Below are 24,447 nucleotides of genomic sequence, written 5' to 3'. Positions count from 1 at the left end.
CCCAAATCCTATCTAGACTTCTTCAATAGGCACTCTCCAAATTCCCCATGATGATTCTTAATCTTGCCCAGCTCCCCTAAATCCAGAGTACTGTCATACCATATGACTGCAATCATATGTTAATTTGACACTGATTATTACAACAGCCCAGATTCTACAGTCAGGCACACTTAGAATTTAATCACAGCTATGTTAATACCCATGGGATGCTAATTTATTAAATCAACTAAGCATTAGTTTTCTCATGTGCAAATAATACGATCACCTGAGTTTACCTTGTAGGCTTGTTATGAATGTCAAAAGTTATTGAAAGCATAACACTGAGCTTTGTGAGTTTTGTGAGATGCAGGCTCAGAATTGGATTTCAACATGTGTTAATCATGTAAATAAATGCAGCAGAGTGGAGTTGTTAATAGACTCTGGAGCAGATTCTTGGTCCCATCACTTATAAATAAGAAGTTGAACAAATTATGTACCTTCTTTATGCTTCATCAGGTTGTTGTAGGGATTATATCCAAAGCTCTTAGCATTTTTCCTGGCAAACATTAACAAAGTGTTTGCTTTATCATAGTTAAGTAAAGAATGTTCCAAGAAGGTGAGTTGCCTTTTAGTAAACACTTCTATCTCATAACATCCTTTTTATACTGCAAGTCCCAAAAGGGGGAAAAAAAAAAAAAGGCTGTACTTGCCAAAAGTAAGATATGTTTTGGAATATCTTCTCAAAATGAATTATAGGTATATGTGATTTTGTTTGATGCTAAAATAGCTTTCAACCTTTTGCATGTGGGGGATGTAAATAAATTGTTATGATGTTGCTTCACTAGATGAAATATTGTCACTAAATGGTTTCCTTGTGTTTTTTCATTTGTATTTATACAATCAGTGCCATACAAAGCTATTAGTTTTGTCAAATACCTGTCACTTCAAAATACACAACTCCTCTTACTGTAACATGTCTCTGTAACTTGAATGTCAATATTTAAAAAAAAAAAAATAAACATTTCCATGTATATATATATATATATACACACACACACACACACATATATATATGCATACACACACATATATAATCAAAATTACACAAATTTAAGTCCAAACTTTATGAATAAAAGTAAAACTCTTCAGTGAGTTTCTAGTATTAAATCTTAAATTTATAAGGTTAACATAAATTCACTTTATAAATAAACTTGAAAAATATAAATTCATTTTGAAAGGCTATAAATTTCTATGACCAACAGTCATAATGCAGTCCTTTTTAAAATTAATTGGCTGATTCTTAAAAATTTTGAGAAAATGCATCTTTGCATGAATGTCAAAGTAGTGTTTAGGCCAGATATATTTAGATCTCTCTGTAAAAATTCCAGAAATAGCCCACAGAAATAACACCTCAAACCTGGGAGACTTTAGAAATTTTATAAAGACTGAAGATGACTCAGTAGTTCTTATTAAAAGCAAGATTTTTAAAGTGATACATGTTTTGGCTCTAATCAAAGTATGTTTTTCATTCTTAAAATTGTCAGGTAACAGATAAACATGATAGAAGGAATGAAGTGCACATATGGTGTTCACAAGAGAGGATCTGCCACTTACAGATTTTGAGAAAACAAAAAAAGTTTGAATTTTTCGAAAGCAACATACAAAACTATTAGCTTCTTCCCAGTGGTAACATGCAGGGAAAAAAAAAAAACAAATGTTTGGAATAAAGAACGAGTTAAGTAGTTCTTTATAGACTAGCCACCATAGTCCTCCTTGTCTTTAACATACTCTTTTCTTAGCTTCTATCACTATTGAGTAACACTGGTAAGACAGCTGGTAAATGGATGGATTGTATCTTAACCAGTTCTTCCCAAATTGTCATATCAAAGCACATTAAAAAAAAATGATAACATTTGCAAGTTACACAGAAGTAAATAGCAGAAATTTTCTGCAGACATTGCCCCAGGTCTTGGGAATTAACATCAAAATTGAGGGAATCAGTATTTCAAACCCCTTTGACTAATGCTGGGATACTCCAGTTGGAAAACTATACTAAAAATTCAGTATTTTGTTGTTGTCTTCCTAGAAGATGGGGCAGTTTAAGAAATAGCAATGTCTGCCTTAACTGAAATTATCCCAGAAACCAGGCAATATGGGTATTTAGTGTACTGTTGCTTTTAGGGAATAGTCCATCTTTGATTTCCAATTATCATTTGTGCAGTAAAGGTGTGTTTATCCCATGAGGCTCCTTTAGTCCATGTTTTAAATGAAGAAAAGACTCAACCTGATCACCACTTCTACGCACTGATCTGTGTCACAAGAAGAATGTGATAATAGGGACTACATGAATCCCTAAGAATATGTCAATGTTGCATTAAATGTTTCATCTCACAAAACCTTACACATTCAAAACATTCCACAACTAGAAACCATAATCTGGATATAGCAAGGAGCAGGGTCGGAAGCTACCTGATATATCTGGAATTATCTCTTTAGTTACTAAATCATTAGGATTTGGTAGATCCGAGAGAAGGACAGAGATGAGAGGGGAGCATGTGAGGAATTTCAAAATAGTACAAACATGCTTCAAAATTTAAATGAGCATGGTAGTCTTAGAATATGACTGCAATGTTCAGTAACGCATATTCAAAAGACTCCCAGCAATTTTAGGTGACCTGAACAAGGTAGCAGAACTTAAAATATAGCAATTAATTACAAGAAAGAAAGACTCTATCATTAGAAGGATTTAAAACATATAAACACAAGAAAACAGTTTTTATATTTTTAAATTTTTTATAAGCTTTACCCAATTAGTTGAAATAGGCTTCATTTTTCAAACTGAGCCTCATTTTACAAACAAGCCTTCTAGGATAATGCAAGGACAATTTGACTTGTCTGTATTGTTTTGGATGTTAAAATCATTTTTATATATAAACATCTTACTCTGTTCAGTAAAAAAAAAAAATAGTGGTTAAAAAGATATTAAGCCTCATCAAATGTCTTTTTGGACTAAAGATAATTGTGAAAGCACATTTTGGGAAGGAATAGAAATTTTTCTTCTATAATGGCAGATACAGTCAGATATCTGCCTTATCACTATATCATCATATCTTAGGACAAGCATCAACCCTCCTCCCAAAGTTAACCTCTCCACCTTATACTTTATCACCTCCCACTTTCTGAGTCCTACAAAGATTTGCCACTTAGCCGCATTTCCCATTTCTGTCTTTCCAATGGTTCTAAATCCTCTGCCAATAACTCATTCAATTTTCTTAGCCTACACTCAAGAATAAGGTTAATTTTGCTGATTGAACATTCTTGCAAATGGCATCCTTTCTTTCTTATTTTTTTTTATTTCTTAAACTTCTTCAAAATATACACTATGCCTGTATTATTCCCAATTTCTTCTCCCTCCAGCCTCCGCTCCCAACACCACTGGGCTGTTTTCCCCAAGGTCTCCACGACCCCACTAAACTGTGAAGTAGAAGCAAACAAGATCCTGCAAAAGCAGACCAGAATTCCTCTCACTTAGACATACTTCGGCAATTATCTGTCATGCCTTTCATACTCTAACACCACTATTGCTGTTGTTACTTATACCATTCCATGAACACACTTGGATGCATATCACACATGCTCTTTGATAAACTTCTCTCCATCTCTCCCTGAAAATCACAAACATCTAGTTCACATCTAGTACACTACCTGGCTCAATATACAATTGTTGAATGAATGTCCGGTGTGTTTTAACTCCTGACTGATTTCTACTTTCTTCTATAGTCTAGGATTTATCTTTTTCTACCATCAATCCATTCTCAGAATAGGTTTTACAAATATCACTTTCACCCAATAACTACTCGCAAAATCATAGTCATTTTTAATTTTGGCAACAACAAAACCAAACTCTGTGACCTGATTTTATCATCTAACTGAAACTTAATTAATATTTACAAGTTATTTTCAGTACTTTTACTCTTTCAGAGTCATCTTTCACTTCGCCTCCCTAAAATACTCCAAAATTTTGCAATCTCTGAAATTTTCTGTATACAGTGTCATCATCTGGAGAGCAAACCACCTCTTTTTCACCCAACAAAAGGCTTCAAGTCCAAACTCTGGCTTCTCCCTCGAGTTTTCTCTGTGAAAAATAACGTCATGTAATGGAGAAATTATTAAATTTAGAGGCCAAACTCTTAAGTTTTTTGTCTGCCATTTATTAGTTATCTCAACCTGAGTAAAACACTGAATTTCACCAAGAATCTTCTTTCACATTTGAAAAAGTTGGATCATAATAGGGTCTACCTCACATGATTATCATAGCAGGCAAATGAAATCATGGTTTGGAAAACACTATACAAATTAAGAGGGTGTGTGTGTGTGTGTGTGTGTGTGTGTGTGTGTGAGAAAGAGAGAGAGACAGAGACAGAGACTGATCCCACATTTTCTATGAACTCATACATTTTTTATATCACATTTTTTCAATATAGTTTCTTGTATAGTTTTGTGTATAGTTTATGAACTATACTAATATATGCAGTTTCACGTAAATTTCTTGAGGCACAAAGCCTTTCATTTATTTATTTATTTATTTTTAATTTTATTCCCACTACACAATATAAAATGGAATGTAGGAATAAAAACATATTGATTACTACTGGATGTAAAATTCAAGGAAAAAATAGTTATATAAAGTCGTCACCAAAAACCGTAAGCTGCTTTTGAATTAGATGTTAAAAATTATGCACTTCTGGATATTATTTAATTATACCTATCTATTCACATACAAGAATGAGATTTGATTATATCGTAGTTCTTGAAACTCAACTTCTAATAAAACCTAATACTGATTAAAAAATACACACATACACATATATCTGTGTGTGTATAAAGAATACAGGACTATTTCTATTGTTAGGCTGTCATATAATATTTACCTTATGAATACTGAATCTTGTAGAGAGTTTCTATTTAATAAATTGAAGAGCTCATGATTTCTAAGAATCGTGAAAACTACCTTAAAAATTAACTTTCCTAGAATTATTCAAAAACAAATTTTTAGTGTCACTTAAAGAAACATATTAAGATTTCTGGAATGTTATTACCTTGATTGCAAATGCTTAATCATTACTATTCCCCCATTTTCATCATTTTATTTTGAAAGAATGCTTCTCCACACAATCAGCTCCAGTTTGTTGGAAATACTAAAAGCTATCATCTTTTAAAGGGAATTCCTAAGCAATTAAGTAAATGTAAATATTGCATTATAATGTTTTAATTCTCATGGCTGAGAAATCAAAACAGTTATAGCCACTTATAAAAACTGTAAAGTATGTGGACCACATTATTTTCTCCATATTTCATGGGAAAATTAGTATATCATAGAAACACATTTAATATCATATACATATTTAATATTAAATATTGGATCACATAATACTTTTACAGAAGGACTATAACTTGCCTGGAACTCTGTATTTCATAGGATTTTGTTATTTTCAAGCATAATTTATTTTTGCATGTGAGCTACATCAACTGACAAGCTGATAATTTAAATGGGAGAAATAAATTTATAGTATTTCAAGGAAAATTAAAATTGGATTTATGAGTTTCAACTTCTAAATAAAATAATATTAACTGATATCATTTGTTAGAGTAATCTATAGGACTACTCTTGAGGATACAGGAATATGAATAAGAACTTCTAAAGACACATGTGCACTCAATCTAATAGTAACTCACTCAAATAATTTCTGTGTAAGATGGGTTCCAGTAATGGCTTGTGCATTTACATATTTCAAATGGCTGTTGTGAAAATTCAAGAACTGGAAGAGATGTAAAGGTGATTGATTTTGTCCAGCTGCATTACCCTTAAACCATCTCTAACATCTGTCCTATTTTTAAACGCCCTCGGGAAGGAGATTTTTCAGCTTTGATAAGTTGTTCCAAGGTTTAAAAAGTCTTTTTTCCTTAGTCCTTACTCTTCAGAAGTCTCAGTGTAGGAAAATTCCTCGCATCTAACATGAAGAGCTTTATTTATGTATTTAATATGTGAAAAGCTTGCCTGGTCACCTAAGGAAAACTGTACCATATTAAAGTAATTCTGCTATGACCAAAGTCACCACTGTGTCTACACCACTGTATGAATAAATGGATGGCTAGTTAAGACTCATACTGAAAACTTTCTGGATCATATCTGGAAACACTTATATTAAAACAGATCTGTGTGTGTGTGTGTGTGTGTGTGTTCTGCTAACTTTAGAATATATCTCTCAACTGGTTTTTATCAGTTCAACTCACTGTCTGCATCTGAATCCAACAAAGGGAGGTTAAGTCATAGAATCCCTTGCACTGAATCTGTAAACATTTAGAATACAGCCAAAACTGGCAAATGAAAAATACTGTATGGACATAGCTATAGTGTTGTTGCCATTACTCATAATTTTAGAAACAAATACTTTATGTAGCCAATTCACTGTCTTGGTTTCTGACCTTCCATTTACCGGCAAATAGATAAGAAAATAAATGAAATCATTTATTAGGGAGAGTCATTTCAGCATTGCTATTCATTAAACCTAGTGCTAATGGAGGGAACTCAGCTTAGATGGCTCAATAAATAAATTAATTAATTACAAAAGATCAGCGCTATTGAGGTTTTAAGTGTTTCTTTATTCCTCTCTCCATTCATGTATTCTTCACATGCTTGATTGCTGGATCACATTTCCCACCAACACTTTCTCTTTCAGAAGGTCTAGAAATTCCTTTTCCCCTCCATCTTTTCCCCTCCCTCCACATTTGTATGTTTTTTGTTGTTTTTTTTTTTTTAAACTTTCTTAGATCCCTGTTCTTTGCTAGTCAACTGGGTAAACTAGGTGCTATCTCTTACATAGGTAATGTATTTGCATTTTAAAAGATACTTACAGAAACAATAGATTAACTCAGAAGAATAGAATTTTAGGCTCTCTTAAAAATGACAAAGGTATTCTGTTTGAGAAAAAGAGGCATTTCACTGAAGCTCATATCACATTTCTAGCTGATAATTTTATTTACTTGTAAAGTTGGTTCTCAATTCTTTGTTGTTGTTTGTTTTTTAGTTTTCATTTATTTATTTTGAAAGAGACAGAGACAGAGCAAGTGGGCAGAGAGAGGGAGAGACTCTCTCTGCACTGCTAGTACAGAGCCCGACATGAGGCTCAAATTCATGAACCATGAGATAATGGCCTGAGCTGAAGCCAAGAGTAGGACACTTCACTCAGTGAGCCACGCAGGCACCCCTCAACTCTCTTTAAATAATTGGAGGATACATATGTAATTAATCAACCAGAAAGAAGGCATGTTTCCTTCTTTAGCTTACAGAAATACTATAGATTCCTCAAGACGTAGCATATATATTCTAGTCATGTTAAAACACCTGGGTGGAAAATATTCACCCAGTTTGCAAATAAAATAAGAAAGCAGAAGATAAAAAGTCCCATTTTGGGAATATCTCTCTCTTCTAGAAGACAGAATAGAAGATAAGTGTTTCATCTCTAAACCTAATGTTTTTTCCTTGTGTTCTCCAGAGCTACTTTACATATGGTAACACAGTGATGGCTAACTGATTACAGTTCTGAAGTTCAGAAGAGTGTGGAAAGCCTACTCAATTTGAAGCAGAGATGGCTCCATGGTAAGAAGCGTGGTAAAAGATCAATGCCTGGCAGGAAAAAACAAGCCAAAATCAGTTCCACACATCTCCCAGAGAAAAGGGGTCTTATTGCAATAAAAAGACAATGAGTGGGAGCAGCCAACTGGCTCTTCCACACGTGAGGACAGCTGAGAGTCATTCCCTCATTCCCTCTCTGATTCTACAAATGGGTTAGATGTTGCTTCTGGGCCAAACTCTGCACACAGAGGCATTGCTATTGCCTCTCTAAATTTGTTTTTGTTTTTGAGAAATATATAAAAAAGAAAAGTATTTTTCCAGTCTCTTCCTATAGAGGCTAAGATAATAAAAGATTAGATGTAAGTCCCCAATTATGGTTTAAAAATTCAAAGGCATATTGGTATCAGGTGATTAATCGAAGAAAGGGTTTTGGTGGCATGCTGCCCAAATGACAATAGTCAAAAGTGAAAGGAATTTGACAAATATAAATCATTACCCAGACTCTTGAAAGACATCATTTACTTCCAAATCTGCAAAAAAACCTAGTGAATAATGCCAACATTTGATGACGAAATATATAAGAAATTACAACTAGTAAATGCTATGCCTGTACTTCCTTGTCCTCAGATTAAGAATCAGAAGAACTACTTTGAGAATCCACTAGATGACAAACAACATTTCTCATTCAATTATCTCATCACCACAATTAAGATGAAAACAACTTCACAAAAATTGAAGAACAAGTTTTTTTGGTTTTCTTTGTTTTTTTTCTACTGCTCATTCAAGACAACATTAAATTCTATATACTGATTAAAAAGAAAAGTATATTTCTGATTCAGAGAGAAATATGTTCCATGACCCTTGGTCAAACCACCCATATTTCATGTAATATATGTAGACAACGAGTAGAAAGATCTTTTCTGATCCCACTGGTATATTTGCCCAAACTAAAATTGTTTAATAGGAGTTTTTCATTCATTATTCCATTTGGATAAAACCTTGCTATTTGCTCGGAATGAGTGGATAAGACAAAAATGGAAAAGAGAAAAGAAAAAATCAATATATGTTTTGAATCATTCCATCACATTTCAAAAGGAATTATTTGCCCTATGCAAAAATGAACAAACAATTGTTTGCGAGACCTGATTATCATACAAGTGATTTCACATTGAGAAAGACTAGTTAGAGTAGGTGTGTTTGAAATGTCTTACCTTGGAAGAAGCATGTTGCATCACACAGCAATTTTTATATAAGCCAATTTATACTTGAGAAGAAGACAGAATGTTAAAGAACCCAATTTTAAAAATCATATGATGGTAGAGATATTCTTAAATATAACAGTATTAAATCCTTACTAGAATATACACATTGTGCATTTCAGAACACAAGTGCAATGTTACTGATGAAGGATATTATTCACAATTTAATTTTCATGTCATTCAAAATGTTAACTCGGAAAATTTTATGATGCACTTTTAATGAAAACAAACTATTCTTTATTGCACTCTATAAAAGTAGCATTATAGAATAATTGCTGTCTATTGAGTACTTCCTATATTCCAGGATCTGTGGTAAGCAAATAATGTTCATTATCTTATTAAATCCTTACAAGAACATTATGAATTAGGTATTACAATTGCTAGTACACAGATGAAGAAATTGAAGCTTGCAGAGGTTAAATACCTTCTTCCAGGTCACAAAGTTGTAATACTATTATTTGAATTCAGGTCTCTTATATCTTCAAACACTGGTTTCTTTACTACCATGTTATGCTACAATCTCAATCCCCTGTAACAAAGAAACAAATATGGCAACAAACCCATGTATGTATTTATATCTGTTTCTCTCTTTGTGAAGTAGATTACATAGGGATCTTGAGGAAAAGAGAATTATGTTAAAAGTCAAGGCTGTGAAGAAATGCTATGTCTATACTTAACTCTTAACAACCAGAGGTTGGAAAACACTGTACAGGCTATAGCTTCTATAGCCTTATGAAGAAAACTTGAAGGGAATCTTGCCTATCTGTGGATGATCTATGATTTCTTGCTTCTGGACCCTCATCAATTCTAGGTTTCCAGACCTATTCAACCAGGGAGAGAGAGATAGGAAGAGGGAAGGGAAGATGGGAGGCAGGACAGGCTGGGTGACAGGTAAGTCTATTGAGGTATGCTAGGATGGCCTCTTTGCCCACTTTGAACTGAAATAGCATGGGATTATTTGAAACATTTCAGGAGGGCACTGCGTCGCAGGTGTTCAGAATCAAAATAAAAGTGCTCATCAACCAGTACAGTTGTGCCATGGACACCAGCTAACTAACAATCATGCTTCGAAGAATTTCTATTGTTTATTGCCAGCAATTTCTAACTGTGAATACAGTCCCCACAGGCTTTGCATTGATGACAAAATACTCACTCACTATAAGTTTAGGTTGCTCACAGTTAAGTACAAATTTAATGTCTTTTTTTTTTTTTATTGACATGTAGTTTTTAATGTCATGTAGTGCTAAGGTAAAGCCCCTTCTAGTAATCAGCCAACTTACCCATAGCAAAAACCCCTTCCTTTACCCATTTAATCAGTCTTTCACCATGTGCTTATTTCTGCTCTGGTGGGTTATTATCTAGATCAATCAGACTGGTCACATGTCAGTTGATACCTCTTCCTGGTAAAGTTCTGTGACTTCTGCCACTTGGGACAGCTTCAGTGCCTGGTTAGCTTGGCAGGATGGAGTCCAGCATGAAGGATGTCGACATCACAGATTCAAATACCATATGGTACAATTATCTGCCTTTCTATTTTTCAACCACAGATTTTACCTCCTAACATCTGTTACCCATATATACTCTTCATGCTAGAAGTGACACAGAGCAAGTCAGAATCTTCGAAGCAATACAAATACCTAAAAGGAAGGACTGATACGACTTAAGATTTAACTGCATACTTAAAAGGAGCCTTAGCCAAGGTTGAGTTTGAGTTCAATGTGCCAGCATTAAACACTCAACCAAATTCTCCCTGGAGAACTCTGTAAGGAATCACTATAGGGCATTTGAGTGCTCATTTAACTACTCTCGGTTCATTAGCACCTTGGTTCTCCAGTTTTAAATAGAGCTGAATGTCTCCAATTTATGTGAACAATTAAACATCTGCTAAACAAACAGTATTTGGTGAATAGTGAATCAACAAAAGAAGTTCCTGTTTCTTCATGGAAACCATCACTGGCAATCACCAGTTTTCTCAAAATTTTAGAAAGCAATTACACCCTTCACAGAATACTGGATATGGAGGTTTATGATGAGTAAAAGAACACTATAGTAAACAATGATGCTGTGGTTGAACCACACACACTAACACAAGGACTATAATATATCTAATAGTGTTAATGAAACTAACCTACTAAATGATATCTGAATGGTTTGAAAAATTAATGAACTATTGTTATCTGTTATTTGGATACTAGAGAGGAATGCCTTACATTTACAGACAACTGTAATGACTTATAAAATTGCCATACCCTCCTGAAAATGTCCTTGGCTCAAGAAGAAAAACAAAACAAACAAAACAACAAAAGGAACTTTCTGGTTATTTGGTTATCCAGGCTGAGGATTATGAAAAACAAAATGGAAAAATAAATGGTATTCATACAACTACATGTCCAAGGTAGGCATTTTTACTCTATCACCCTATTCTGTTTAAGGGCTTCAAAGGTGATCAACCTTACACTGAATTCTGCTCTATGGTAAATACTGTTGTAACAAAATTTCAGTGAGTCTCAACCCCTGCACCAAATCATTTTTGTCAGATATATTTGCAAAGAAAACCATTGATTTATTTTTGTTTCATCTGCCCTTTCTGACCCTTCACACCCATGGTAATGAAGAGAGAAGATGGTCAACAGGACCTGAAACAGGAAAGAAGAAGAAAACGAAAGGTCAACAGAAGTGTACAGAATGGAAAATCAAGCATTGGGTAACAGAGGAGACCCAGTTTTTATCAGGTATGAAATTTATAACATGGCTTTTGAAATTGGTTTTCTCTGTAGAAGTTTGAATAGGATATGCAAATGAAAAAATTCCAAAAGCACATGTGTTTTTCATTCTTGAGTTTAATATCTATATTGTAAATAATTTCTAAATAAGCCTTTTATTAATTCAATGCCTTTACTATCTGGAATCTGAAACCTCATTTAAGGTGGATCTTTGCAGACTTGCACACACACACACACACACACACACACACACACACAGATTTGGTAAAAGAGAAAATACTGCTCAGCTATAAGCAACTATTTATTATGTCTGTCAGTATGGGGCAATATACAAATCCATTCCTGCAGCATATATTTTTCTTTTGGCTCCACCTATGTTCTCATTATGGTATTATCTGATGAAGTTGATTAATGACCACAATTACGATAAAATAGCACAGTATTTAGAAAGGAATCCATAGAATTTCTTTAAGCAAGCCTCATTTATTTGCAGAATTGTTTTATTAGATAATTTTATTTAAAAATAAGAGATATCTAAAAGCTTCCTTAGATTAAAAAAAAGGCATAAAATTACCCTAGGATGTCAATATTTTGATATTTTATACTGGGGTGCATGAAGGATTCCATCTTCTTTGATGTTATCCAACATATTTTACCATTTTACTATCAGATTTTCATGAATTCTGTCTCTCATGAACATTTTTCCACATTTCATACTGAATATTTTGTCAATGCCACATTCATAGCCATGCTATATATATAGCAGGACAATGCTTTCCAAACTTTAATGTACATAGGAATCACTTAGGGGTCTTCTTACATTACAAGTAGATCTTGGTTGGCACTAAAATTATGTGTTTCTCAAGCTCCCAAGTGGGCCTAGTATTCTACACAGACTACGTTTTGGGTAGCAATGAACTAACAACTCCAAAAAATTGGTTTAAAATTTAGTGTCCAGGGTACCTAGGTTGCTGGGTCAGTTGAATGTCCAACTCTTGATTTTGAGTCAGATCATTATTCCAGGGCAGTAGGATCGAGTCCTGTGTCAGGGTCTGTGCTGAACATGGAGCCTGCCTAAGATTCTCTCCTTGTCTCTCTCTGTCCCTCTCCCCTGCTTATGTGCTAATACAATAAACAAGTATATATTAAAAAAACAAACAAACAAACTAGTGCCCATTTTCTGGAAATGTGTTCACTGAAATGGACTCAACAAATGGAGTATCTAGTTTTATTGAACCACAAATTAAATAAAATGTCACTTAAGACAGGGCAGAAACACATAATTTTAAACTTTGTATTAATATCAATATATTGGTACATTCTAAAAATTGCTGATCTGCAGCAAATTGTTGTGAATGATTATGTCTTTGGGACAGCATATGTGTTCATATCCTTAAAAAAAATTAAAATCTTTTAGACATTACCCAGTGATCTTATATAGTGTGTGAAGGAGGCGAAGGAGGGGAAGGTGAGAAAGAGTGGGAGGGGAGGGGGAGGAAGAGGAGGGGGAGGAGGAGGAGGAGGAGGAGGAGGAGGAGGAGGAGGAGAAGAAGAAAAAGAAAAGAAAAAAGAAAAAAAGGCATAATATACAGAAAAGGATACCAGATATAAAATGTGAGAAATTATGCAAAAAGTCCATGTTTTCTGTTATTTGTTTTCAGAAACTGAGAACTGATAGTGTGAAAGTTCAAAGGGAGAACTAATCATACGCTGTCAGGTTTGACAGATTGGTTAAAATCGTATTAGTCACTTCTAAATTTACTACATACTATAAGTCAAGATGAACAGCCTTAATTGCTATGAGGCGGAGCTTGAGCCCTGAGAAATACTAAGGCATAAGACCTGCTTCCATTTTATTCACAAGTCCTATATATGAATACAAATAATGTACACACACGCATATATAATTTCCCCTCTATTTATTTTCCTTCTGCATCCTATCCCCATTTTCTCCTTTAATTTCTCAAAATGTACTTCTGGAGAAGTTAACTGGCTCGTTTAGGTCACTAGGAAATGGACACCTAGGACATTTCAAATACTTTATTTGGATCAACTACCTTCTCTGCTCTGCTACCTGCAATTGCTTACACATCTACCACTGCATTAATAGCAGGGCTTTCTTCAATTTTTAATTAAGTTGTTAAAACTGGTCTGAATTTATTTGGTGTCCTAATTTAAAGCTATAAAATGACCTAGAATAACTAATTAAGGAGATACAGGGGTTTTCTTTTACCTATGTATTAGTGTGAAGTGAAGGCAATGGGGAGGGTCCAGAGAAAGGACAGAATAATAAATTTTGCAGGATGATTCCTGTTCAGTCAATCTTTTCTTTACTTTTCCTTAATAGTGAACTGCAAAAAAAAAATGCTTAAAGAATTGAGTAAGTATCCACTAGGCCTGAGCTCTACAGCAAATCTGCTGAAAAAAGTGCAAGCTGTAAAACACTGAAGAAAGAAAAGTTGGCAACTGTTGCTTTTATTTTTTTAATTGGCATTGCATAATTACGAGTATTCCACCTGTAATGTAGTTAAATTTAACTTTTATGAAAATAACCAAATCCAAAATTAATATGTTTAGTAGGTAAATTCATTCTCAATATTTTGCAAGATGTTTCTAAAGGTGAAAATAACCTAACAGGTTACTATTAACACAGTAGTACAGCAAAATGTACAATTACCCAAAGATTATGTTACTATCTAAGCCGTGTGACTATTCAAAATTACATCTCTAAATGCTTGAAATTTTTAGTTTCATAATATAGAAAAATAGTTGAATATCTTAGAACCAAACATACCTGTATAACTTTAGTATTTGATGTTAAGATACTATAAAGCGCCAAACACTAAGGGCATAATTTATGACTACAATAAAACTCAGCCATTAAATGGCTTGAATTACTGAAAAGGAATAGTGAAATAACATGCAATCCTTTTCTTTCAATAGGGAGAGAGTTTGTTAGTCTGAAATGAATGTCTTCATCTGTAACACTTTAACGACTTGTTCTGTGTACAAAGTTCTATTACTGAGGAATAAAAATCCCAGATGTTTAAAATCCAAAATCCATTATTTTCTTGGATAAGATTCTGACTAATATAGTTCCATAGTCTACAACTCTGTACTTTTTTTCTTTAAGACATTTCTTGATGTGAGTTTTAGGTCCTGTCATTTTGAAATATAAATCCTCTTGCAAGTTTCCTACCTGTTAAAATAGCTTTTCACAATGGTATCCCTCTATATCCTTACTATCTATAATGGCATGAGTGAAACTGCTGGGGAAAAAATACACACACACACACACACACACACACACACACACACACGTATGGTTTGTTTTGTTTTGTTTACCAAAGATTCAGTTCCTCAATATGAGTCCAAATCATGTCTGTAATCTTCACACCCCACCCTGAAAAAGGGCTGCCTCCTGGCTGGCATCTACAGCAACTGCATAATGGCCCATATCTTTTCAGTCATTCCAGACACAGCATGGTGGAAAGAAACAATCTCTCCAAGCCACCCCTAAGTTGAGTTCCCACAGGTATGTGGCTAGTGACCTTTACAACATTCTGTGAACAATGTCTGCCATTGAATAGTAACTCTACTATATGTGTTTTTGTTGTAAATATCCTTAAAATTCATTTACAACTTCTACAAAGTTGTCCTTGACTTAGATGGGCAAATACCAACACCCAATCTATTCCATCTAGGCTCTGGTTTTTCAGGCCCTGAACAAAGGAATCATAAATTCCATTTCCAGAAACATCTCCTTACATGGCTTCATGTCTCTCCACTGGCCTGAGAAACTACAGAAAAGACTGTATTGTTTAATTCAGAAGAAATGCTTTCCCTTGAAAATTATATAGCTAACATTTATTAAATGTGTCCCATATATCAGGCAGTGTTCTAGAGCCCTTGGGAATTCAATGACTCAGCCTTCTGATGAGTCTTATTCGGCATACTTATTATTCCTATTTTATAAGTCAGGAAGCAGAGAGCCAGAAGTTAAATATCTTGTCCAAAGTCACAACTATCATCTTGTGAAATCAGGATTCAAATTTAGGCTTTCAGTTCAGGGACTACACTATTACCCACAATGATATACTGCCTATAAATCATGTTGGCAGAGTAAAATCTCTTCCTTTCCTTAACACTGATCCTAATCCTATGTTTACAAACTGCAAGGTTGTGCCTTTTGACCACCTTCACCCATTTCCCTTACCTTCAACTCCCACCACTGGCAACCACCAATCTGTTCTCTGTGAGTTTGTTTATTTCTTTTTAGATTCCATATGTAAGTCATATAATACAAAATGCGTCTTTTTGTGTGACTTATTGCACTCAGCATAATGCCCTCAAGGGCATGCTGATGCATGATGCAAATATAACGTTCTTAATATGAAGAAAGGTTTGGTTTGGATTTGGTGCAACAGGTCATGACAATCAATAATTTAAATAAGGACTCAGATGTCTTATTTATAAAATTCTCAAAATAAATGAGACTTGGGAACATTACTAATATTTGGGATATTAAAATAAGTTATTTTAAGTTGTAATGATCGGTCAAAAAAATAATATAACACTCTAGTTTCTAATAAAAAAATAAAATATATAAAATTTGTTTCAGCACTCATCACTTGGCTGCCTTGATATAAATTTTCATACACAATTTTTTTTATTACTAAGAAAAATAAAGCTATCCCTTTCTTCAGAACATCTCTAGAGTACTAGGTGCCATATTTAAAAAGTCAACAGGGCACCTGGCTGGCTCAGTCAGCTAAGTGTCAGACTTCGGCTCAGGTCATGATCTCACGGTCCCTGGGATGGACCCCTACGTCCCACTTAGGCTTAGGTCATGATCTCATGGTTCGGGGGTTCAAGCCCCACGTCGGGATCTGTGCTGACAGCTCAGAGCCTGGAGCCTGCTTCGGATTCTGTGTCTCCCTCTCTCCCTGCCCTCTCCCGCTCGTGCTCTCTCTCTCTTTCTCAAAAATAAATAAACATTAAAAAATTTTTTTTATTTAAAAATTCAACAAATACTTTTCATTCCATACAGAAAAATATAAAATGAGTAGCATCTGGGAATTAGGCTTCTAAATCAATGGTTGAAAAATTGAGAAAGATTTGACTGGAGAAGATAAGACAAAGAAAATTATTGTCATGCAGGTTACCATTAAGGAAATTATTATTTTTAAAGTTTATTTCTTTGCAAGAGAGCGAGAACGAATGGGGGAGGGGCAGTGAGAGATGGAGAGAGAGAGAGTCCCAAGCAGGCTCCACTCTGTCAGTGCAGAGCCCTACATGGGACTCCATCCCACAAACCTTGAGATCATGACCCAAGCCATAATCAAGAGTTAAGTGCTCAACTGACTTGGCCACCCAGGTGCCTTAGGAAGATTATTACTACATAAGGGAGTCACAGTAGAGGAAGACTTAGGTCTATGGGAAGACCTAAGTCCATGGTTCCTCTAGAATTTAAAAAAGGGCGGGGGGGGGGAGAAGTTTTTGAACCACATAAGAAAGACTAGGTCTATATAAACAAAGGCATAGGTAATCTCATGAGGAAAGTAACTTACTAATTCTAGATGAATTCAAGCAGAGGGTGTCTTATTCTTAAGGATGGGCTGGAGGCAATCCCTCTATTGGTTTAGTGATAAACGAAATCATCACTGCAGTTTCTTTCAGTAACAGCATTCTGAGAGCCTCTATTTCCATCACATATCCCTTCTTTTGGGATTGTTTCCCCTTCTCTTTGCCATTTTCCTCTATTTTTTTGCAGATAATATACTTGAAACAAATTATCCATTTATTCTAAGTCAGATCTCATTTTCAAATAACAACAAAACATGTTTCCAAATAAATCTTCTAAGTACACTGGCTTCTCACAAAGTTGGCCAGTAAGGTCTATGAACTACTTTATTCTTTTTCTCATAGAACATCTTCCTTTCTCATTTAAGAAATTTCCATTTCCTTCGACTCCAGTGAATTGCACGAAGTTCGTAAATTGTAAGTTTCATCTATTTTCTTTGTATTTGAAATGCATGCGTAAATTCAAGGTAGAAAGCAGATGGATATAATATGAATATTATAAAATGATTCCAGGAGTTCCATGCTATAAGAATCTAGAGAACTGAAGTTCAATAGCATTATTTTTCATGAATTCTGAGCGCATGAGATATGAAATCATAATATATATTACATGGAAAGAAAGAATTCAGTGACCTGTAAATAGCTCCCAGGGTCCAGTCAACATATGTCATTGATTCTGGCTTATATTTAAAGTGTTACAGTATAATTAAGTAATTTTAGACTTTGAATTTAATGACCCATACAAATTAAATTGGAGGAGAGATGTTACAACTTTTTGTTATTGTTGAAGTTGTAGTTCTGGTAACTTAAAAAGATTTTCTGCAAAGGTAGCCTTAAAATTATTGGGTAAGCTGCTCCACACAAATGAAGCTATATACTCTAATTAGCAATCACATGGGATGTACTCATGATGCAGTCATGAGAAAGATGTAAAAGAAATATGCATTACGACATGCAAAGTTATAATTGAGAACAAATTTTGGCTGTACCTGAAATTTACAGATTCTCTAGCTTATCGCCTGGTAGAAATAGCTACAGACCTGCAGTCAGATGCCAAGGCTTGGCTCTAGCACTCCCTAACTCTAAGACTCTAAGAAAGTCATTTAAATAACCTGTGTCTCATTCCACCATCTGTTAAATGTTGACGAAGTGGGGGCGGAAACAAGCACCAGTGTAACTTCACAGCCTAATCTGTGAGGATAAATGTAATAACAGATGTGAAACACCTTTAATATCCAAATATCCCATGCAAATGTAAAATTTAATTATACTAGACAAACAGTAGAGCTACCTTATTGGGGAGTTCAAAATATTCCATATCTTTCCATAAGAAACTACTACTTTAAGGAGGTTTTGTTTTTTGGTTTTTTTTTTTTTTTTTACAAATATTCTATAAGGAATCAGCATCCTTCTAAAGTAATGAAAAGTGAAGGCAAGAGAATATTTCTAGATTCTCCCCAAGGAGAAGACAAGTAGTTGTATTTGGCACAAAACAGCTGATATTCTAAAGTCCTGGTCACCTTTAACTAAATGGCCGAATCCCTCAAATTTTAGCTACTTGGTTTCTCATTAGTATTGCTATACTAACCTCTTTTTTGTTTGTTTCTTTGTTTTAAAATACTCCAGCATGCTTGAGACCTAGTACAATGACCTGATTTAAAAGAAAATTTTATTTCTTGTGGAAATATAGAGATGGACAAACAGATCTGAGGTATCACTATTAACAACAAATTTTGCCTTGAGAAAATAGTTTACCAGCATTATTAAAATAATAGGATAGTGAATTTCAAAGTCGTGAAGCTTGTAATTATGTTCAACTTAATTTGAAAGTCAATTTTTAAATCTTTAAGGCTATTCTGCACATTATTGGTAGTAGTGTAAAAATGAACTGAACTTACCCACGAATTGCATGAACCCAAATTATTATATGCTTATAAATAGAATAGCAATAATGTCTTTGTCTCAAAGAGAAAAAAAAAATATTAGGAACATATAGAGGATTTCTGCCAACTCTAAAGAGCATCTAATAATTTAACAATGGTCCTGGTGATGAGCATGTCCGGAGGAAGGATATCGTACAACACTTTCTGCTTGCTGGGAAACTCATATTTTATTGTAGACCATTCCAGGGGCCTCAATTAAGTAAACTGCTTTGGAAAATGAATCGGCTTACTTACAGTGCAATGGCATTGAAAGACTATAAGTTCCTCAAGGGTAGGTGAAATGCTTATTCATTTTGGATCACTAGTGACTAGCACAGGATATAAGATATTTAGCGATAATTAAATATTTATAAATGAATTCAGTTAGTCATTATTTAGTATGTAATTGATTTACAACTCTGGCTGATAGATCCCACTACAAGTAGAGGATAATTTTACCCTGTGAGAAATGACTCCATAAAATATATTCCCACATACTAATTGATTAAATTGCTTATGTTTATAAATAACTGACAGTAAGTGATAATTTAAAAATGGGAATTCTAACCAAGGGACAAACCTATAAGAAGTTAAAATTAATAACCAAGCTGTTCGCCATTTGTCAGCAAAAAATGCTATGTTATCAGATGGGAAACTGTTGGCGGGGAATCCGTAAAATGGAACAATGATCTGCTCATACTCTTATAATTAGTAGATCAAGAACACTGTGGAGTCTGTGCAATCTAGTCCCTACAGTGCAGATGAATGTTTAGATCTGTGCAGTCCAATATTATAGCAACTAACTACATGTGGCTATTTAAATTAAAATAGATTTAAGTGAAATAAAATTAAAGATTTAGTTTTTCATACAAAACTAATTAGTTTTTCAACTCTGAATGGCTGTATTTCAAATGATCAATAGGCAAACATGCCTAGTAGCTAGTATATTATTACAGACACGGAACATTTCCTGCATCACAAAATTTATATTGGACACTGGTACATTTTACCAGAGGTTTAAAATTTGTATTTGTGGCACAATTTTGCATAGAATTACCTGCATTTGTGGCACAATTTTGAATAGAATTATTGTCAGGTTTCAGAAGAAAAACAACCTTCCCTCTCTTACTCACACTTTCTTTCTGTCCCAACAATAATTTAAAATAAGCTTACTGTTATTTTACTAATGCAGTATAACAATGCCTTTCTGAGTATGTCAAAGTTCCAATGACTATCATGTGTCCTTTTAGTTTCAGTCAAGCAGTGCTCTTTCTCCTTTTAAGCATTCTTCTATACTCACAGGAAAATATTTGTATGTTCCACTGAGCCTTTTTTCCTTTCCTTTCCTAACATTATGTTTGGCCTCTTATTCTTTCTCAGAGTGAGTAACATTGCGGTAGCACTAGGTAAACTCACTTGTTATAGTATGTAACAAAAAGAGATAATAACATACATACATACATACATATATACATACATACAAACAAACATTGCTCAAAGTTTGTCTCATACTTGTCAAATGTTCACAGTGAAGCTATAAATTGAAATCTGATTGAAAAATACTGCAGTAGGCTTAACTTTATAACAAGAGCCATTAAAATTATTCACCACATACTCAATATTAATGTTCTGTCCTCACCAAGCAAAATTATAATTATAGCTCAGTTTTCTAATTATAAAGTAAGCTCTTTAAATGGACAATATGTGCTAACCAGCTGATGTACATAATCTAGTATTTCTTTTTTGAGAATTATTAACATTCTCCTTTGCAGACCAGTATCTTTCACGACTGTTAGGTGCGTTAATTCTGAAGGAACTCACCTGTCGTCTTTGAATATTTTAACCATATCAAACTATTGTGCTCTCATGAAGACTTGTCTCAACATCCTGTCAGCTTCCCTATGTATCTAGTCCCTGTTAACTGTAGTTCACAGAGTGCACTTGTTGTTGCCAAGATGGCATCTTTCAAGGATAACTAAGTATATAGCAGTATATTGGTACTATTTATTGAACATTCTCTATACAACAACCACTATATCTAACTAGAAGAGAATACTGATTTCCAAACTTCCAGAATATTGCTCTGCCTGTTAAAGACTGTATCATAACCTAGCCACTTGAGGAGGGTGACATTCCTGGTTATGCTGATGATAGAAATTCATAATCATTTTTCATTGTGATTAGAAGAGAAGAAAATTCCCTTAGTCTGCAGAAAAGCCTCCAAATGCTAATATTCTTTCCCTTTGGAAAGACAGACATAAGAGCTTTGTTAATGGATTTCTTTCTGATTTAAGACAACATATTAAAAGCAGGACTTGTGACTCTTGAATAAAGAAGTAAATGCTGTTTCGTGAAAATGGTCATTCATCATTAGTTATAAGAAGTCTATTTGTAATTTGAAGTTCTAATTTAATTAGTGTCACACCCTTGAAGGCTGCCTTGTGTCAACTGTTGTAATGACACACTATCTCTCCCTTCAACAGCTTAGGTTGCTAACAAGCATTTCAACTGGAACAAAATGATAATGAGAAGAACAACAGAAGTGTTAATTACCTATGCAATTAAAGTGCCTTATATGCACACTAATGTAACACTCTACTGTATTTACATTTCTAATGGCTATTCATCTTCAGTTGAAAATACCTATTGGCACTATTTATAATTTCCCAGTTAAATTATGGCAAGAGGTGATTGGTGGGCTTGTAGGTTGTCTCTACAATGTTTCACTCCAGCCAATTTTTATAAGGCAATATGTTCACTCAAGATCTGTGTATCAGTATGAAATAATACAGATCTGTTGTGTACCATACATGGCACACTTGTGGCTATATGCAACAAAAAAAAAAATACTTTCCTTCTCAAAACACACATTGAACTATTTAAGTATTTACTGTATCTTTTGTATGTTATTAAACAATACACTTAGAGGAATAAAACACTAAGTTATTAAGTATAATATGCCTAAAAATTAAAATATATACTCCTAAGTGCCTTTGGGATGTATGCCATCTAAATTAAGATTCTAAGTTGCTTGAAACACAATCCTCCTTCCTTTTCTTCTTTTGCAAATTCTAGTGACATGCCACATATAGGTGGTGCTCAATAAATGTTAGCATAAAAAGTTAGTTTTACAGAAGATGCTTAACTCATCTGAAATTGGATGTTCACCAGATAGGTAATAGCTATCGAGATTAGGCTGTTACTTTGGAAAAATATAGTCCATTATTCATGCAGAAATTTCATAGCAATCTTGCCTGAAACATTTAACAATGGATTTTGAAAGTAAGATAGAACTGTAGATATTTAGAGTTTAAAGCATACATTTATAGAAACATGGTTTCCTATGCTACAATTATTTAAAAAAAATAAGACTCAGGTTTTGTTGTCAATGTTATTTGTTTAGCAAAAAGTAAAGATTTTATTATTAAAGCAAAAGATCAATTTATGCTAAACAATTACAACAAATTCTATGTAATGACTTTGTTTTCAGTGAACAGTTTTAAAAAATGATGTAGATATTTTCCAATTACAAAATTATCCAAACACAAAATTATTCATATCTGAGTAAGGAAGGGATATCTAATATAAATCTGTTTCCATTAAAATAATGTGTGAGGTTTGTTCCTATGCAGTCAGGCAGTAAAACTGCTAGCAAATTCTTTTTGGGAGAGTACAAATTTAGCATTCCAACATTATGGGTCCATTCATCATAGCATATATTAAATTACATCAGCAATACGGGATCTTTATGAATAGATTTGGGTCATATTAATGAAATTCTAAATGTAGCTTTAAAAAGAAAAAAGACAGGGTGCCTAGGTGGCTCAGTTGGTTGAGTGTCCGACTTCAGCTCAGGTCATGATCTTACAGTTTGAGGGTTCAAGCCCCACATCAGGCTCTGTGCGGACAGCTCAGAGCCTCGAACCTGCTTCGGATTCTGTGTCTCCCTCTCTCTCTCTACATTCCCCCACTCATGCTCTATCCCTGTCTCTAAAAAATGAATAAAACTTAAAAAAAATAAAAATAAATAAAAAGACTGCTTTTTGAATACCTACTATGTGCCACTCAGCGTGTTTAGTACTTTCCAGAACTTGTTGAATTCATTCATCACAACTTAGCTTCCATCCTCTCTTCAGAATACAAAGAGAAAATTGAGCTCAGAATAGTTTAAAACCTGATTCAAGTTCACACAATAATGAGTGACACATGCAGATCTTTATACTCCAACTTTACTTTGGGTTCCTCATACTCTGGAAGAGTTGCCTCTTGGTCTAGTAAATGCAAAACAACAACAACAACAAAACAATGATCCTACTATATGCTACCTAGTTTTGTTGTTGTTGTTGTTGTTGTTGAAGTAAAGGACAGTTGAGTACTTTTCGAAAAGCATCAGTAATTATTAGGAAAAAAAACATACATTTTCTTTTCAAAGAGTAAGAAAAATTAACACCACATTATTTTTAGAACTCAAGCAGGTTTTATATATTCTGAAGGGGGAAATACAGTTTACTAACCATTATGATGATTGGTTCATTTCTCCCCTTCAATTGTATCCATCACAGTGAATGGAGGTTATGGAAAGATAATTTGTCCTGATATAAAGCATCCTCTCTAACAATTAGAAGAGCATAAAATGGAATTGACTTCCCCTTGAGATTCCGATTCACAGTCAATGACACATAAAGTATATTTACTGATGAGTCACAGGATTAGGACTTGATCGGTTTGTAAAAAGCATTTATTGCACAGAAGAGAGGGAATGGTATGGACTGCCTTTATAACTCTGGGTGTCTGTGTTTCTAATTTAGGGAGCTTTCAGAAAAAAAATACAGACAAGGAGAGAGTACAAAAAGAGAAATAAAAAACTGCCTCAAGCAGGAAATACAGCCTACTTGCATTTTACAGAAACTTGAGATATGGCACATTTAAAATAGGTCGAGATAAATATAATAATAAAGTCTCACCTAAAGCAAAAGAAATGCACAGAAATTTAAAACTGGGGTTGGGAAGGCTAGAGAACTGTCAAGTCATGCTATTGTTTTGTGGTTGTCCTACTTAGTCTAGTAAATAATTAACTCTTGGCATTTTGCCAGCAAGTGGGCAAACAATACCCGTTTTCTTCTTGCACCAGGGCTGCTGTGAGTGGTTTTCCTGACTGCTGAGTTATTCTACTGCCTACTGTCACTGTAATTTAAAACCTTTTTTTTTTTTTTTTTAATTCTTAACTAAACAATATCTAGATAGTCCTAAGTGGTGGTGCTGGAGCTTAAACTATGTTTTTCCAAATCGAACTTTGGAAGAGGTGTTAAAAGTGATAAAACACCCTCGAAACATCCAAGCAATTG

General features: G+C 34.1%; 1 protein-coding gene across 4 annotated transcripts in view; it reads right to left on the bottom strand.

Annotated features, from left to right (window-relative positions):
• Window positions 1–24,447, bottom strand: part of LRP1B (LDL receptor related protein 1B) — a 1,871,086-nt gene that overhangs the window by 1,197,918 nt on the left and 648,721 nt on the right. The gene's annotated exons all lie outside the window — the stretch shown is intronic.

The sequence above is a fragment of the Panthera pardus genome, unplaced genomic scaffold (genome assembly GCF_024362965.1).
Source record: "Panthera pardus isolate Hobbes unplaced genomic scaffold, ASM2436296v1 HiC_scaffold_10, whole genome shotgun sequence".
Taxonomy (NCBI): domain Eukaryota; kingdom Metazoa; phylum Chordata; class Mammalia; order Carnivora; family Felidae; genus Panthera; species Panthera pardus.
This window is presented reverse-complemented; position numbering and strand designations above follow the sequence as displayed.